The sequence below is a fragment of the Sciurus carolinensis genome, chromosome 17 (genome assembly GCF_902686445.1).
Source record: "Sciurus carolinensis chromosome 17, mSciCar1.2, whole genome shotgun sequence".
Taxonomy (NCBI): Eukaryota; Metazoa; Chordata; class Mammalia; order Rodentia; family Sciuridae; genus Sciurus; species Sciurus carolinensis.
In genome coordinates, this window is record NC_062229.1 from 64,536,129 (window position 1) to 64,549,414 (window position 13,286).

The 13,286-nt window shown below is 44.2% G+C and overlaps 1 protein-coding gene across 13 annotated transcripts in view; it reads right to left on the bottom strand.

Moving 5' to 3' along the window:
- Magi1 (membrane associated guanylate kinase, WW and PDZ domain containing 1) overlaps positions 1–13,286 on the bottom strand; it is a 657,940-nt gene that overhangs the window by 294,118 nt on the left and 350,536 nt on the right. The gene's annotated exons all lie outside the window — the stretch shown is intronic.

Below are 13,286 nucleotides of genomic sequence, written 5' to 3' on the forward strand. Positions count from 1 at the left end.
TATTGACTGTGGATGTGGCTTAGTGGTTAAGAAACCCTGTGTTCAATCCCTGGAACACGAACACACACACAATGCCCGGCTTCCATTAGCCTGAATTTCCTGGAGTCCAGGAAACCAGCAGTCAGAAGGCTACCAGGTGGGTGACTTCATCCAGAGAGAATCCAGAGGTCATCTGCGGTTTCAGAGTAGCCTCCATGGGTATGAAACCACAGATGACCTCTGGATTCTCGCTGGAACCCAGTGGGATGTTCTTGTCCTTCCCCACTAGAAATATGCACTCAAACCACAACCTGCAGAGGAATGATGAGTACTTTTTTGTACTTGAACATTACCTCTAACTCCACCTTTCAATCCCTCACATCTGATCAGTTGCCTACTTGTGGCAACTGCACTCCTGTATCACACTTGCTCTCGCTCTCTCTCTCTTCCTCCCCCCCCCCTCTTTTGGCACCAGGGATTGAACCCAGGGGTGCTTAACCACTGAGCCACATCCCCAGCCCTTTTTATATTTTATTTAGAGACAGAGTCTTGCAAAATTGCTGAGGCTGGCCTTGAACCTGCAATCCTCCTGCCTCAGCCACCCCAGATTCTGGTTACAGGCATGGACCACGGAGTGCAGCCCCTCTGGAATCTCTCTTGAATGGACCCTCTACTTCCCAGTTTCACGGCTGGACTGTTAGAGCAGCCTGCACCTCAGTTACCCACCTTTCACTTTGGCTTCTTCCACTGGGCACAAAGCAATTTTTCTAAAGCACAAATTTGGTTGCTTTTTTCTCCAGTCCATATTCCTTCATGAGCTTCCTGATGTGTTTAAAATGAAATCCAAACACCTGCAAGTTTTTGTATTATCTCCACAGTGATTTAATGTAAGGGGCTCAGGATAGGGGGCACAGAACAAAACATCAGGTGCAAGTACACCTGTGCAGGGTTTGGTACTAAAGGAGTTTTTAAAATTCCAAATTATCGGTAAAACTGATGAAGTCTAAAAATTTGCCAGGTTTGGTGGTGCATGTCTGTAATCCCAGCAGCTTGGGAGGCTGAGGTAGGATCCTGAGTTCAAGGCCAGTCTCAGCAACTTGGGGAGGCCTTGAACACCTCAGTGAGACCCGGTCTCTAAATAAAATATAAAAAGGGCTGGGGGTGTGGCTCAGTGGTCGAGTGCCCCTGCGTTCAATCTCCAGTACCAAAAAATAAATTAAAATAAAATAAATTTCCTAAACTGATAGGACTTGGACTTTGAGAAGCTCAAAGGTCGAAAAACAAATCTAATTTTCTCTGCATTGCTATCATGCCCCTCCTTTTCCTAAGATATGGAGGAGGAGCTAGGCCAAGGTTATTTTAAATCTAGCAGAGGAGGGGGCTGGGAAAGAAGAGAGACAATTAAAAGAATTCCAACTTCTTTTCATAAAGTGTTTTAGTTACATTTGGTGGAGTCTAACTGCACTCACGATGCGACTCCACATACAAAACACAACTCTGACAATTGTCAAAATACACACACACACACACACACACACACAGAGGGGTACATTTCCATGACAGCACTGTGCTGCTCAGTGATACATGCAAGGCAAATAACCTACAAATACAGTCATATGTTAACAGGAATATCTCAGGATGGAGCGCCTAAAGACGATCATTTTTTTTTTCTTTTGACTGCATTTTGATTCATTGCACACCAATGGGGTGCAACTTTTTGTTTCTATGCTTGTGCACGATGTAGTCACACCATTCGTGTAATCATACATGTACATAGGGGAATGGTATCTGTCTCAGTCCACCATCTTTCCTTCCAAGATGATCAATTTGACTCTCAATTCTTCCATGTTTTTCCCACTATGAATAATGAAATTTTTAAAGACTCTAAAAAAGGCAGCTTTTTTTAAAAAATAAAAATTATAGGCCTAGACAGATGGCAAAGGTAGCATCAAATTTCTTTAGAATGGGAAGATTTATCACCTGCCCTTGTTCTTTAAAGTTGGAGATGTGTGCGCCCAGACAACAGCGCTGGAATGGAACTGGCTGTCATGCGCTGCTATCATTATCCCCACCATCGATCCTCCCTAAGGACACACACACACAGGCACACACACTTGCACACACCCACGTGGACGCATGCGCGCACACACGCCTGAAGATCCACAGCGCAGGGTGTCCGGGTTTCCAGCAGGACAGCTGAAGGGAGGCGGAGCCCGCGAGGGTGTATGCGCAGCACCCTGGAGTGGCCCCGACCTGAATGAACACAGGAAGAGGGACAGGGAGAGGGTGCGGCAGCCTTGCTATCATCAGTGCAGAGCGTGCCCATCCACCACGCGCCGACTTAAAGTTCCATAAATACGAAAAGCCTCCAATCCAAAGCTCCATTCTGTCCCCATGACCAGCTGACTCTTTTTGTATGTGCCAGGGACCCCAGAGGATTTTATATATTATTTTGCATTGAAGAATATCTTTTCCATTATAGGTGTGACACCATGGGTGTGGTTCTATAACCATGTGCCAAATCTCGCCTCTTCTGTCCTGTACTCAAGTCAACCCAACAGCACGAATCTCGGTTAGGGAATGAAATGAATATTTCTGCAGACCCCACTGACCACCCTGTCTCCCTCTGCTTACTGCAGTTCTTGCCCTCAATTTCTAAGCGCTGGGCCTCAAATATAAAAATGTAAGCTATGTTGAAATATTGCCTATACAATGATTATTTGGGTTTTGGGTGGGGGTTTTTTGTTGTTGTTGTTGTTTTTGGCCTTGTTTTGTTTTTTGGTACCAGGATTGAACCCAGGGGTGCTTAACCACTGAGCCACATCCCCAGCCCTTTTTTCTATTTTATTTAGAGACAGGGTCTCCCTGAGTTGCATGGTGCCTTTCTAAGTTGCTGAGGCTGGCTTTGAACTCCCGATCCTCCTGCCTCAGGCTCCGGAGCTGCTGGGATTACAGGCCAGCGTCACTGCACCAGGCTGATTATTTCAATTTTGTAATTGTCAAATAATTTAAGCATATAAATGCCTCTTGCCATTACCCTATTTCTCTCTTATCAGCTTTTCTTTTTTTGTGGTGGTACCAGAGATTGAATCCAGGGGCACTCTACCGCTGAGCTACATCCTCAGTCCTTTTTATTTTTACTTTGATTCAGGATCTTGCTAAATGGCAGAGGCTGGCCTTAAACTTGTGATCCTCCTGGCTCAGCCTCTCTGGTCTCTGGGATTACAGACGTGGGTCAACATCCCATGATGCCATGTTCACAGTACATTTTTTTACCAGCATGAAGTCAGAGGGTGGGATGGGCATCTCATTCAACTCCCCAGCATTGTAAGCAGCATGAGGAATGGGAGCTTGGGGCAGGGAGGGGGGAACAGCGTCTTGCCACCTGTAGTGCCAGATGGCACTGGAAGACACTTCACTGGAAATCCATACAGGCTTAAAAAAAAAAAAAAAAGCCATACACTAAAAGGAAAACAATCTACATGCAGCTACAGATACTTATGGTACAGATTACTTCACAGTCAACTGTGACTTCTGAAATATCACCAAGTCAGACCCCAGCCAAACACAGAGGACAAGATCCAGAGCTCTTCTGTTCCTCCTTCCATGAGGGTACAAGGGAATTCGTGCAGATTTATTATTTTCAAGAAGGCTTTTTTTTTTTTTCCATTTTGCTCGATTTTGACAAGTAGAGGAGAATTCTGAATTGTCACTATCTGTCATCACGCTGCTACGATTTATAGAAGGACTGTGCTAAGGGCTCGCACACGTTATTTAAACCGATGCTCACCACTTTTTGAAATGGGAACTAACATTTTCTGTGGCTTAGAGACAAGCAACTGAAGCACAAATCCAGAGAGTTGCCCAGATTCTCATTACTTGGTTAAAAAAACATAAAAATAAAATTGGAACTTGGGCAATGGAATTCTAATTGCCAGCCTCTTTCACACTTTTTATGAAAAGTCAAACTAATTAAAAAATAAAATATCTTCTATTTTTTTTATTTTTATTTTTTTGGTTCATTTTTAGTTTTTTCTTTAGTCTCTTCTCAAATTGTGGCTACACCTCAAGTTCACTAACAAAAAAGCTCTTGCGTCGAAGATGCCGGTGCCGTCCATGCAGAAAGGATGAGGTTCTTGGATAACTGCTGCAGATTGCAGTTTTCTAATAAAAATATAATCCTCTCATATCATCGAGTCTGTATCAGGGGAAGAGAAATGAAGTTTCAGAAGTGCTAAATTTAACAAAAAATTCACCAAGGAATTTCTGGGCCACAGAGTGGGAAAATTCATTCTTTCCCAACTTAGAGAACTTACATCAGTCTCAAAGCTCTTTGCCTCTAAAGCAGTCAAGCAGTCTGTTTGTTATCTTGTTATTGAGTATTGAACCCAGGGGTGCTTCACCACTGAGCCACATCCCCAGCCCTTTTTATATTTTATTTAGAGACAGGGTCTCGCTGAGTTGCTTAGGGTCTCGTTAAGTTGTTGAGGCTGGCTTTGAACTCACGATCCTCCTGCCTCAGCCTCCCGAGCTGCTGGGATTACAGGCATGCGCCATAGGCCCTTTGCCTCTTAAGTAGTTTACTGTTTCTTAAACTACCCATGACGCTAATAGGTGAGGGTCTGCTCCATTTGTGTCTTCCTGCTGGTCTCCCAGACTTCATGTTGGAAATGAGGAGAAGTCTGGAGTCAGTATTCAAAGTGTATCTTGGGTTCAGAGGAAGCCAAATCCTGTAGGTCAGATCATCACTAAACACAGAACAATATACATCTTGTAGGCATTTTTCAGTTCCAAATCTTATGCATATAAATATCATGGAATACAAAAGAGGTTGATGAATTAAGATACTCATTAAAAGAAAGAGGACACATGAGTTTTTCAGTACAAGCTGAAAAATTGGGAAGAGAATGAAGAAAGGGCATCTAATAAAGACGGGAATAAATGAGGGTTTATCAGGGCTGAGATGTAGCTCAGTGGGTAGCCTGTTTGCCTAGTTATGTGACAGTTCCTGAGTTTGATGAGCACAGCAAAAAATGGAATCTCTAAGGTGCTTCACACAAAGCACAGGATATATCAAGAAAGCATGGAGGTATCCAAAGAAAGACAAAACAGAAAACATAATAATAAGGACAAGGATATTAATAGCTAATATTTATGGAATGGATACTCTGGACCAAATATTGGGCTAAAAGAACTGTATACCTGCTGGGCAGGGTGATGAACCCCTGTAATCCCAGTGGCTCAGAAGGCAGAGGCGGAGGATCTCAAGTTCAAAGCCAGCCTCAGCAAGTTAGTGAGGCCCTAAGAAACTCAGCGAGACCCTGTCTCTAAATAAAACACAAAAAAGGGCTGGGGATGTGGCTCAGTGGTTAAGCAACCCTGGGTTCAATCCCTGGTATCAAAAACAAGAACTGTATACCCCTACCTTGAATCCCCACAATATCTATACCACCTAATTAGTATTCTTTATTTGGGGTGGAGGTAACCCAGGATTGAACTTGAACTTGGGGACTCAACCACTGAGCCACATCCCCAGCCCTATTTTGTATTTTATTTAGAGACAGGGTCTCACTGAGTTACTTAGGGTCTCACTTTTGCTGAGGCTGGCTTTGAACTTGCGATCCTCCTGCCTCAGCCTCCCAAGCTGCTGGGATGACAATCATGGGCCTCCACACCTGGCTTATCTAAGTCCTATACTTATCCTCAGTTTAAAGCTAAGGAAAGAGAGGGAGATGCAGGTTAAGTATCTTGCCCAAAGAGAGTAAGTTGGCCCAGGGATTCCATCAAACTCCAGACTCTGGGCTGACACTGCCTCCTCCCAGATAGAATGAAAGGAATGTGGGCCTTTGAAGTAAGCAAAATGGAGAAAGCAGCCTCAATTTTATATACATAACAGCAAGCAGTTTGGAAAACCAAAGCCTCAGGGAGCAAGGAGTCAACTGAACTGATGGCCTCTCTTCAAGGGGTAAATGGAATCCTGGAGCACTTGGGGAATGACAAGGGCCACCCTGCTCCTACAGCCAGGCTGAACTTGGGGTTCTATTAAAATCTCTAATCAGCCTGGGCATTTTGCAGTCCAGGTCTGGAAGCACCGAAACTTGCTCCCAAGTTAGGAGGCCAAGGCTAATCCAAATCAAACCACCTTGCATAATCACCCAGGATAGAAGGGGAGTGCTCAGGACGCCCCTGAAATCTTGAGCCTGTTACTGAACAGCCAGAAGATACTGGGAAGGTCAGTCACATTGTGAGGGTACTGTTGTCTTCTCACCTGTCCAACCAGACAAATGACAGCTTCCTAAGAGGGTCCTTGTTAACTGAAATAACGTATAGGAAGTGGTGAGCGCAGTAATGGCCAAGGAATCATTCAGTGTGCAGAGAGACAGTAATTTGGGGTTTAATGTTAAGTTGAGTATGCTAGGGATTTAAAATGATGTCTAAGTCACACCAACGGAAATCGCAGTTTATCATATGATTCCTGGGCAAAGAGATTTAATGCTAAAAAGAAAAGTTTTTATTCAGAGGAGGGAATGAGGTGAAGGTTAAAATTAACTGACTTCATTTGGGAATCAAGTTCCCTTAAATCCCCGCCCCTTTGGCTCTAGTAAATTTTACAGTTCTCTTTATTAACATCGTCATTAACTTAATGGGAACACGGAGGACCAACGTCAATATGTCACTGTAGAAACTGAAAACTCCAGTTTGCTATTTAATTACAACCTGATAATTTGGCAAAATGCTGCTGTTCTAACAGTCCAGTTTAGTTCTGTAAAGATTTGTAGGTGCTCTGTTTCCGAACATAATGTATAGTCACCAAGATTCCAATTGCCCTGAACCAAATTAAGATGAATCATCGGACAAAATTTTTCTCAAATGTCAACGTGCATCTCCATCACCTGAGGATCTGGTGAAATTTTGGTTCCGATTCAGTAGGGATAGGTAAGGCCTAGACTCTCCATGTCTCACAAGCTTCCAGATGAGGACAATGCTGCCAATCCACAGACCATAATTTGAGAAGCAAGGCTGGGGGGCACAAATTATCTCTTTCTCTCTCTCTTTCAACCCATATTTGAATTTTGGATCAGCAGACAAGTTACGTATTTAAAAAATATTTCTACTTGCAGATGGACACAATACCTTTTATTGATTTTTTATGTGGTGGTGTGGATGGAACCCAGTGCCTAACACGTGCTAGGCAAGCACTCTACACCTGAGCCACCACCCCAGCCAGACTAGCTACATTTTGCCCTCCTCCCTCAGTGGAAGTTTTGGTCCACTGCCAAAGCCAAATAAAATGCCTGTCAAGGACAGAACTGTGCCCAGTGGAAACCTGAAGGTTTTCTTGCCCTACATATACCTACGTGAGGCCGAAGTAAGGCACAGAAAATCTAGAGAGCAACAACCAGAACTTGTATCCATACCTCCTTTGTGTATGGATCAACTGCTACCTTTAAAAATTTTTTTTACATATTTCAGGTCAGTCTTTCATGTACATTCAATGCCAACAACTGCCAAGTGGGCCACATTTTTATTCCTATATTATCAAAGAGAAAGGAAGGCTTGATGAGATGAAGTAACTTGTCCAAGGTCACTCAGATAGGCAGGACAGAGTCTGACCCCTGAGTCCACACCTGTACCACTCTGTGGTGGTGTCAATGATCCAGAACTTTCAATTCTATGTCTGGAGGAAAAGGGCACCAAGCCACTCCCTGGCTCACAGTGCTGCTGGCTCCGAGTTCTACATGCTTCATCCTAGATTGGCCAAGGAAGTGAGTGGACGGGGGAGAAGAGGAGGTTCTCAGAGCTTGGTCGCAATCCCCCTGCACTCGATCGGATTATTGGTAGCCTGCCCAGACCAATATTGAAAAAAAGTTGTCAGTTGGCCACAGAGAAAGCACTCACCTCTTCCATTTATCTGGCATTTCTTTAGTGATTCCACCATGCCAGCTAAGACACAGTGTGGATCAAATACAAGAAGAGAAGGAATGGTGTCAACCTCCAGCAGAACCCAATATTGTCAGTGAACTAAGGATTCATTGACTGATGAGTCATCTTTCCCACCAATATTTGGAAACTGATGCTCCAGGTCATGCACCCTGTAGGGTCCTAAGGCCACTGTCTTAGTCAGCTTTTTCACTGCTGAGACCAAAAGACCCGATCAGAACAATTGTAGAGGAGGAAAAGTTTTTTGGGGGGCTCATGGTTTCAGAGGTCTCAGTCCATAGACAGCTGGCTCCATTCCTCAGGGCTCGAAGTGAGGCTGAACATCATGGGGGAAGAGTGTGGTGGAGGGAAACAGTTCAGGTGATCAGAAAGCAGAAACTCCACTCTCCAGAGACAAATATATACCCAAAGTCACGCCCCAAAGCCAGTCCCAAAGTCACGCCCCCAATCCCACCTCCTCCAGCCACGCCCACCTGCCTCCAGTCGCCACTCAGTTAATCCCATCAGGGATTCATTCACTGATTGGGTTGAGGCTCTCTATCCCAATCCTTTCTCCTCCAAACCGTCTTGCATTATCTCACACATGAGCTCTTGGAAAACACCTCACATCCAAACCATAACAGCCATTAAAGTGAAGATGTCAGACCTCGGCTTCACCTTCTCTAAATTTATACTCAAACAGTGGAGCCAGACATTAACTATATACTTATACAAATAATCACAGTGGTGCTGAGTGCTGTCAGGGACAAGTTCAAGAACCTCTGGAGACTCAAGATGACACATCCTCAAAAACTAAGACAAGGTTAAAATAAATCTGCAAACACCCACATTTATTAACCTATTTTTTTTTTTTTTTTTTTTTTTGGTCTAACTACATAAAGTGACTGTTCTCTGACAACTCTCAAATCCATGCGTTCTTTGTGAACAAAAAAAAAATGTTATTGTCTTTTGAAAAAGTTTCCAGATCTCATTAGAGGAAAATGGGCCAGATTCTGTTCTTATCATATGATTACTTCAAACCAGGGATAAAATCATGGAGAGCTGGGGTGCCAGAAAGTTTTCTGACATCTGTCTTCTAATGATTCTTTTCACTTTCAGATTAAACAAATTTTGCTGTAATGAAACAAGATGAACAGGGAACATCATCTCCGTGGGAGGTCACATCGTCTTGCCTTCCATAATAAGCTCTTACAGCACTTGGGAATCATCTATATGATGCCAAAGGAACAATTATTACTAGAATCTTCATTCTGGGAAAGGGATTGGTGGGGTGTGGGGGGAAGCATCAAGTTCAAACAAAAATACACTCATCAAACTGACACCTCGTAGGCACATCAAACAAAACACTAAACTACACCCCAGGACTCCAACGTGAGTATGCATTTTCTGAAGCAAATTAGGCACCCTTCAGGACACAAAACCATCCTTCCTGACATCCGCTTAGACCTCCGGAAAATAAAAAATCCAAACTGAAAGTCCCAAATATATAGCCTTATGCTATTTGCTCCTGGGATGGTCTACAGACAGATTAATTGTGAGTCTATATTCCCCAGGGGTAGAACTAGGCTTTTTGGATTTCTCGTCTAGAATGTGGCAGGAGAGGACAGAAAAGCAAATGTCAAGCAATACTTCCATTATCATATGTAAATTACAGAATAAATGATCTCCTGTCAACAGAATGAATTCTGTATGTTCTGGAAATGGCATCTTATTAAACATGGGAGTCATCACCGTAATTAAAGCAGAACAAAGTGAAAGGAAGAAGCCATTTGAAATGACATCTTGGTTTTCCAGTGGGGGTGGGGGGAGCAGGAAGTCTAAAATAAACATTCTAAAATACAGGGTCCAAACAGGCCACAACAACAAATCAATAATTAATAAGCCCCACCACATAATGAAAACTAGACCCAGTGTCAAAACATTAAGGTAGAATCCTGGTCTCGATCCTTCCAAATGAGAACACCCTGGGCAAACTACATCTCGAGTCTAAGTTTCCTCATTTGAAAATAGGGGTCACAGTCAGGCACCATGGTGCACGCCTGCGATGCCAGCAGCTCGGGAGGCTGAGGCAGGAGGATCGCGAGTTCACAGCCAGCCTCAGCCACTTAACCAGGCCCTCAACAACTCAGTGAGGCCCTGTCTCTAAATAAAATACAAAAAAGGGCTGGGGATGGGGTTCAGTGGGTAAGCTCCCCTGGGTTCAGTCTTTGTACCAGAAAAAAAATCGGGGTGATAGATTTCTAGGGTGCAAGATACTAGTAAGTATTCCTGTTTTACTATTCTTATAATTTGTGAATATCTTTATTATTGCCACCAAAATAAAATAAATTAAAAAATGAAAACCCCACAACACCCCCCACAGCAAACACACACACACACAAAGACAAACAAACAAAAACAAAACAAAAACTAACCCCACAAATCACCAAGAATTCTACTAATAAATTCAGGATAGAAGTTGAGTCAGAATAAACCAAAAGGTGAGAGAAAGGAGAAAATCATAAAAATAAGCAGAAGACTGGGTATACTCGGTCACCCCCTCTCTTCCCCAATTAAGACATATTCACAGTCTGTGCAAAAGTCAAATTGTTTACATCTGACATGGAAGTGAGCAGCCTGGCCTAGTTTCACACGCAAAGTACGCCTCTAAATTAGGAATCAGCAAATCTTTCCTGTAAAGTGCCAGACAGTAATTACCTGAGGCTTTGGGGACTACACAGCCTCTGTAGCCACTGCTTGATTCTGCCAGGTCCATGAAAGCAGCTTTGGACATCAGTGGTCCAACGGGCACAGCTGTGGTCCAACACCCCTCTCAAACAGGTGGAGCTTACCAGTGGCTGAGCTAAAGAGGACTTTGCGAGGTCAGTGTGGCGGATATGTCTGTAATATCTAATGATGTGTCTTCCTTATAGTATAATCTGGGGAGGGGATGACTGGGGATCGAATTCAGGGGTCCTTTACCACCAAGTTACATCCCCAGTCCTTTTTATTATTTATTTTGAGTCAGGATATTGCTGAGGCTGGCCTTGAACTTGCAATCCTCCTGTCAGCCTCCCAAGTTGCAAGGATTACAGGCATGTGCCAAGATGCCTGGCCTTAATGTATAAATTTAAGGTTACAATCTGATGTTTTGATATACTCATACAAAGTGAAGCAACTACTCCCAGCAAGCAAATCAACATACCCATCATCTCACATAGTTACATAATTATCTTCCGTTGCTTTATGGCAAGAATGCCTCATCTACTCTCTGAGCAACTTTCCAGTCTATATGACAACGCAGTCATGCACACCGTAATGTCGTTTCCATCAAGGACAGAAAGCATGCACTATGGGTCCCATAAGATTCTAAGGAGGAGGGCCGCAGTAGCTGTCTCAGGTGTGCAAATGCACTCTAATGTTCACACAATGACGAAATCACCCCCCGGAGTGTTTCTCAGAAGGGATCTTGGAGTGAGGTGATTATGTGACCAGTGACTTAGTCCTCATATTGTACAGCAGACCACCTGACCTCCTCATCCTGCGTCACTACCACGTGGCACCCTCTGATCCACCTCTTCTCCTCTTCCCTAATCCTGCTTCTAATAACCCCATTCCATTTGCAGATACTTTTTTGGGGGGGAGGGGGGTAACCAGGATTGAACCCAAGGGTGCTTAACCATGGAGCCACATTCCAGCCCTTTTTTGTATTTTATTTAGAGACAGGATCTCGCTGAGATGCTCAGGACTTCCTTTGCTAGGTTGTGAGGCTGGCTTTGAACTGGTGATCCTCCTGCCTCAGCCTCCTAAGCCATTGGGAGGATAGGCATGTGCCCCCGCGCCCAGCATAGATACCTTTTTGTAAAGTGCTTTCCAAGCCAATGCTTCTGTCCAGGTCTTATGATTCCACTTTCCCTTGCAGGGCAGAGGGTGGGGAGAGGGTGGGTGATGGTCGAGCATCTGTTCTAAAGAGGCCCCTATCTGTGCTTAGGACACACTGGCAGCTCAATATGTCCCTTGTGCTTTATTTAAAAGGGGGCAAAAGGTGACAGGAGACATAAATGTGCACTTAAGATACCCAAATATCAACAACTGCTAAAACTGGGCCCTGGGGATCCAAATGTGGACTCTCTGTGCTTCTGAAAGAACCACTTCGTTGCTACTGGGTGAAGGACCAGGGCTTTAAGTTCTCATACTGCTCAGCCTTTGCAGTCTCTGTAGAAACTACTCAGGCCTGATTTAGTGGTGTAAAAGCAGGCAGTGACAATACGTGCGATGAGGGGCAGGGCTCTGGTCCAATAAAAGTTCATTTCCAAACATACTCTTCATTTCCAAACTGGCTTGGGCCTGCAGGCTGCAGCGTGCCAACCCAATCCAAATTTTTGGTAATTTTACTGCCATTTGATGTACCATTCCTTCAGCTTTCCTGTATGTTTTAACATTTTCATAATAAAATGTCAGAAACAATATGTCTATGGATTATCCAACGATCTTAGCTATTGTGCCAAGGTTTAAATATTAAAAGGTTATATATCGTAAAACAAATTCATATTGCTGCAGACAGTTATAGAGAGACAACAGAAACAGCAAAGCACTGGTCCCTTGCTGTCACGATTTCTAAACCCACTCTCACTTTCTGTACTGGCTTCCCTGTGGACTCTCTGAGAGCGGCACCAGTCTCTGCTTATGCTGTTTCTTCCTAATGTTCATAAGATGATGTGATTAACATGTTTAAAAGGACACAATTGAATTTATAGCCTGTACTATATGTACTTAGTATGTCCAAGGTCCTGGGTTCAACCCCCAGCACCAAAAAGATAAAATAGAAATCGGGGAGACAGGCACGGTGGCACCTGCCTGTAATCCCAGCAGCTCAGGAGGCTGAGGCAGGAGAATCACGAGTTCAAAGCCAGCCTCAGCAATTTAGCAAAGCCCTGAGCAACTCAGCGAGACCCTGTCTCTCAATAAAAAATAAAAAGGGCTGGGGGTATGGCTCAGTGGTTAAGCACCCCGGGTTTAATCCCTGGTACCCATCCCAAAGAAGAGGGGAGGGGAGATGGCAGACTGAATCCTGAAACCTAGAGGTCACGTGGTCAATCTGCAGAAATGCTGAACTGTAGGGTTAAGTGTATTTGCAGACTGTGTCACTCAGGTGGTACCTGAGGATCCAATGGGGATCCAGCGGGATCCATGCCAGGTTCAGGACAGGGAGCAGGTCACAACGGTTCCTTGTCTCCAGGGAGCTTTCCGCTAGTGCAGAGTGCTTCACCCCTGGCACTACTGACATCCTGGGCTGCACAAGTCCCAGCTGGGGGACGATAGCTTGTGCATTGCAAAGAGGTTCATCAGTGTCCCTGGCATCTGCCCACTAGATGCTAGTCGTGCCT